Raw genomic sequence first — 6,062 nt, 5'->3', positions numbered from 1 at the left:
ATATATATAATAAATATATAATAAATCTATTTTCACATATACATTTCAAGCAGCACTCTATTTCAGTGACATTTCCTGAAGGACCATAATTTTTAGTACCTTAGCATAAATCAAAACTGCCAGAGAAGCAGCACTGATCATTACCTCAAATATTTAATAAGTCCAGGAAGAAAGAAAAGATGTGACTAAAATGTTTAGTTCAAGGGGGAATGGCTATTTTTACAAATACATCCTTTCTTTATTAAACATTGACTATCTTATTATAGCATCTTATTAACCCTCAATGTCCTTCCATGAAGTGCTAGACTTACTTAGACTCAGAAAGAGTTCATATTTATGGGCCTGAAAATATTTGTCTCTATAGGAAATATGCACACAGGTCATAAAACAGTTTCTCTGTTGAGCAACCCTCTCTGCTCGTGAGCACAAAGGTCACAGACTAGCCTCATGTCACCCCAGGACGAGGAACCAGGACCTCAAGCCTTTAGACTCAGAGCCCACTGTCCTGAAAGAACTGGAGCCATGAGTCCACCAAGCTCCCAACTCTGCTGTTACGCAACAAGGATAGATCCTATTTCTTTCAAAAGTCATGCTCTCCACCTGCTCTTTGGATTCTATTTTTATCTTCTTCCTGGAAAATTTATTTTCACAATCATATTTGTCTTTCTTACGCATTTTATCAGTCTCTCTGCACTGTGGGTCCTGTTGACCTATAGAAATGCTCACACCTCTTCCATTTTAGGGGAAAACTCAAACTATATCCTCAAACACATGATTACAAGTTCTGCTCTGGAGTCACCTCCATGTCATTTTAGCTTCATAGCCATACTTTTCACAAGTTCTGTAGAAGCTCACTCTTCATTTCCTCTGCTCCAAGGATGCACAGACTACTTTAAGTAGCTCAGGTGCACTATGCTTCCTCACATCGCAGGATTTTTGTCCTAATTTTTCCCTTTGTAATCCTTCCAATTACACAGTGTCTACTGACCCTTCCTAGTCCAATGCCATTCATTCTTTAGATATCAACTCAAGCATCACTTTCTCTGAAACTTTTTAAGCATTTTCTAATAGGCCCTCATCTAATTGTTTTTTTTTTTTTTTCACTCTGGAATCACCATTTCATCAGTGTGCTATTTTGATCACTCACTGTTTTCTTTCCTAATAGCAGGAAGCTCAATCAGAACAAAGGGATGTTTCTGTTTTCCCATATCTGGGATCTTCAGTATTGAACATAATTGGCACATCGTGGGCACTTAAATATTACTGAATAAATAGTTTCAAGTCCGATTCGTGAGTCAGAAATGATTAATTTGGTTCATTTATGCAGATCTGGCATCCTACCAAGGATGTATCAACAAAATATGAAGATTGCACACTAGGAAGTTTTAAAGCAGTCTTGAAAACGCAAGAGATATTATTAATCTCAAACCAAACATCTTCACTGCACTTTTGGGAATGATAAAACACACCAAAAAAGAAAAACCTCTTAAAATTTCAGTGGAATAGCATGCATTTTTAATGCATAGGTTTTGTTCATCCTTGAAAGTAGAAATACACCATGTATTAGATTTCTGGAAACTTAATTTGCACACTACTATAATATGCAGGATTTTATGTAAAGTAACCTGGAAGAGGTAATGGAATATAAATCCTAAACAGCATAGCATACTATGAGTCACTGAAATTACATATAACTTTTCAATGAAAAGGTTCTTTTTACCAAATCTATGGTAGTGTCATAATTAAGTGACATTGAAATTTTTATATTTTTTCTTAATTAATATTGCACATAAATCTGTAATCTGAAATAATCTAAAAATGTCTCAAAGTTAGAGTCCTATATACAGAATTTTACATAAAAAGCATGTTTTTACTAGGAGGATATTTTTCTTCTGGAAAAAAAAAAAACCCTGATATCCAAATTTAAGGGGAAAACTTAAAATTAGTTATGATTGTTTATTCTAAATTAAATGGTATATAAAAGGTATAATTATATGTATAAAATCAAATGGTATTTTATATTAAAAGACCCTCTATATTTATGAAAATAGTGATCTAATCAAAAGATAGATTTATATTAACAAAAACCTTGAGAAGGACACTAAATCTATCAATACAATATACCCAGTGCTTTGATGGCCATTGCTTAAGAGACTCTGAAATGTCACTGAATTCATAGGTTTTATATTTCTATTCTGTATTTGAGCAATTTCTCCCAATGTCATTTGCCATCCTGCTTCCTTTTGTTGATAATCAGAATATCTTTCCATAAAACATACTTTCTTTGGGGACTAATCAAAACCCTGACTAAGTCAGGGTGCCAGAGGCTGATAAGCATGTGATGCTCCATTCTCATTGCTAACCCTGCAGAAATAGACAATATAGAGGAGGCAAATGAGAGGTTACCGAATGTTAGATGAGCTATATTGAGCTATTGTTTTCCAACAGACTCTTCAGAGCACATCTTGTTATAATACTTCTGATGAGATATTCCAGCTTATTAGACAGCTAACTGTTATAGCAGTAATGTGGCCTCATTTAACAATATTAAACCCAAATGGCTATCAATGTTCAGAGCTCCTCTTTGTCACAGTAATAACCTTTATTTCACATTCTAATATTTTCTCATTGGCAATAGCCTAAAGAATTAATTTGGAGTGTCTCTGATAATATACAAAGTTAAATATCTTACTTGTACCCACTGAAATACAGAGGAGGAATACAGTATTGTGAAAACAAAGAATGAGTCAGATCTCTTCTTTGACTCAAAGCTGAAGTACCCACTATCAAATAACTATTTCCAATTGTGGAATATTGTTATTAAATCAGTTCTGTACCAATTAAAAACATCCTTTCTTAGAAATAATGTGAAAATTTTTATTTCAACTAGATCTATGTAGCAAATACTTGGTACATATTAAGTTACCTATAATAAATACGTAAATTAAAAACTTAAAACAAAAATAAAAGTAAAATAAGTAATATAAAAATGTAGTCAAGTGTCCAAATCAAATGTCCAAATATAGTAATCTGCTTTTTTTTCTGTGAAGGAAAACCATAAACTGTAAATATATCTGTATTAAACACATTATACTTCAAGATAAATTTTTTAAAGAATATTATGAGATGGAAAACACGTAAGTGGGTGAGAGGGGTGAGAATCTTAAGCAGGCTCCATGTTCCAGACAGAGCCAGAGGTGGGGTCGATCCCACAACAGCAAGGTTAGATGCTCAACCAACTGAGCCACCCAGGCGCCCCCAGGATAACTTTTTTTAAAGCCACCTTTGTGCATGAGAAGTGTAATGTGAAATTATTGCCACCAGTATTAGTTAAATATTCATTAAACCAATATTACTGTTTGGCATCATTTGATAAATATATGGAAATAATTCTAAGTTCCCCTCACTAATGAGATAACAATACTCACAAAATGTTGAAGCACATCCTACCCTAAAGCTGACATTGATGATGTGCAGCAAAGAAGCATATAATACTGGGAACATTTGTACTGAGCTACAAAATGTGTTCCTCTTGGATTAGATTTGCAGGTTTGTCTAAGTTACAGCTGACACAGTACATTCTCTATATGATGTGATGATGGTGGTTACATGTCAAAACTCATTCTAGATAACATTTGTATGTTTTCACATGTAAGCCTCAGCTAGTTTATTTAAGGACGTTATTAAGATCCAGGGGGCACCTGGGTGGCTCAGTCGGTTAAGCGTCCAACTTCGGCTCAGGTCATGATCTCACGGTTCGTGGGTTCGAGCCCCGTGGCGGGCTCTGTGCTCTAGCTCAGAGCCTGGAGCCTGTTTCGGATTCTGTGTCTCCCTCTCTCTGACCCTCACCTTCTCGCGCTCGTGCTCTCTCTCTCAAAAATAAATAAAACATTAAAGTTTTAAAGGAACTTATTAAGATCCACATTATATAGTTTTCCCAAGTTCATCCAAAGCTGATTGCTTGGTTCTAACCCCCAACTGTTGATTTCAAGAAGCATTTTCCCTAATATGCAGCCAAAATAACTATAACAGTAAATCTTACTTCCCCCAATCCCTACATGTACTCTTATGTCAAGTTGTTTTATTAATCAATAATTTATGAGTCTGCTTTAAGCATCACGAAGATGATGACCTCTAGACAAAATATATTGACCCATTTGACTGAGTCCAGCAGTGAGCCCATTCCTTAGCAGTTTTATTTTCTCTCTCAAGTAGAAAACACTTCTAGAGAGAGTCCAACCACACCCAGGTGTATGTATTTAAAAGTAGGTGTGGGGTGCCTGGGTGGCTCAGTCGTTTAAGCATCCAACTTCGGCTCAGGTCATGATCTCATGATTCATGGGTTCGAGCCCCGCACTGGGCTCTGTGCTGACAGCCAGCTCAGAGTCTGGAGCCTGCTTCAGATTCTGTATCTCCCTCTCTCTCTGACCCTCCCCTGCTCATGCTGTATCTCTCTCTCTCTCTCTCTCTCTCAAAAATAAATAAATAAATAAATAAATAAATAAAAGTAGGTATATGAAGAAGTAATATGTTTATTTTTACAACTCTTTGAAATTTATTTTGAGCTGGGGGGGGGAAGAGAGAGAGAGAGAGAGAGAGAGAGAATCCCAAGCATGCTCCACACTGTCAGCACAGAGATTGATGTGGGGCTCAAACTCCTGCATCAAACCATGAGATTATCACCTGAGCCAAAATCGAGAGTCCGAAGCTTAACAGACTGAGTCACCCAAGCACCCTTATGTTTACAATTTAGTAAACAAAGTGATTGTTGACTTTGAAATATTTTCACAGGTAGTGAGTAGAATCTCACGAGTCATTTCTTTATTTCTTTTCTTTTCTTTTTCTTTTTTTTTTTTTTAACTTTCCAAATACTGTTTACTTCACTGAGATGTGGAGGCAGGGTAAGGGTATGTGAATGCCTGGCAAACCACACCTGTGCATGTTGACAACAGTGACCTCAAAGGCCAGTGTGCTGAGGGTCAGCAGCACTGTCACCACTGCTCCAGACAGCAGTGCTGTCCGGAGCACTGTCACCACTGCTCCAGATAGCAGTGCTGTCCAGCTGTCCAGGGAACAGAGGTAGACAAAGGTCTCCAGGACAAAGCCCTCCTAGCCACTAAGGAACAGAGGTAGGAGCACTGCTCACAGAAAACTCTGGTATAGGTCACAGTGTTCTCATTCAGACCCGGGAAGGTGCAATGATAGTAGTGGACCAAACTGATGTTGGAGTCCGTGCTCATCTGGGTGTACTTCCAGTCAAACTCAAAGCTCCAGGGTCCAACCTAGAGAGGGGTTCTTAATGAGCTTGGAGGTGGTCCAGCCTGGGGTAGCAACCATAATCTTGTACTCCCCCTTGCCTGCATTCTGGGACATGCCAAGGTTTAGGTCTATCAGCTCTGTCACATCCACACTGGCCTTGGTCCACTCCCCAGTGAAGTCAGAGATACCCCCTTCCCAGGTGGGAAAAAAAGTGGCCAGGAACACCATCTTGCAAAGCTGCATTAAAAGCTGGGTGACCCCAGGATGCACACACTTCCAGAAGGTGTTGTACTGGGACGGGGTTCTGCACTTGTACGTGATGAGGTAGCGGAGGTAGGCCAAGGTGAAGCAGTTCCTGAACCGAACAGGGTAGTGTCGCCGGCCACCTATGCCCCGCTTCCCCCCCCCACCTCCTGAGCGCAGGTCTTTGGCTTGGTTGGCCTGTGGCCCTGGCTGGGGCCCAGAGCCCACCAGTGTCCCCTGCATCCCACCTGACCTTCTTCACATGAGTCATTTAATGTACACAGTTCCAGAAGCAAGGCGTTCTTACTCCTACCTACATGAGAGCCCATGAGAGTTTGCAGGGATATTTAATCAAATCATTCCTGACTAAAAAAAAATTGTTAGAATCATGTGCTTCTTTAAGAGAAGATGAACAATAACAATGTATGCAAAAGCTAATTTGGACAAATATAATACATTTCAAAGTTATATAGCATTTTAATTTGAAAGAGGTTACAAGAGTAAATATTACAATGATTTTTAAAGCTGATTGGGTATCAGAACTCCTAAGAATCATTAAA

The 6,062-nt window shown here is 38.4% G+C and overlaps 1 pseudogene; it reads right to left on the bottom strand.

Annotated features, from left to right (window-relative positions):
- Window positions 1-450: 450 nt before the first annotated feature.
- Window positions 451-5,566, bottom strand: LOC120223894 (annotated as a pseudogene).
- Between the last annotated feature and the right edge of the window lie 496 nt (window positions 5,567-6,062).

Source organism: Hyaena hyaena, unplaced genomic scaffold, assembly GCF_003009895.1.
Source record: "Hyaena hyaena isolate Hyena2069 unplaced genomic scaffold, ASM300989v1 scaffold_1060, whole genome shotgun sequence".
In the NCBI taxonomy this organism is placed as follows: Eukaryota; Metazoa; Chordata; class Mammalia; order Carnivora; family Hyaenidae; genus Hyaena; species Hyaena hyaena.
This window is presented reverse-complemented; position numbering and strand designations above follow the sequence as displayed.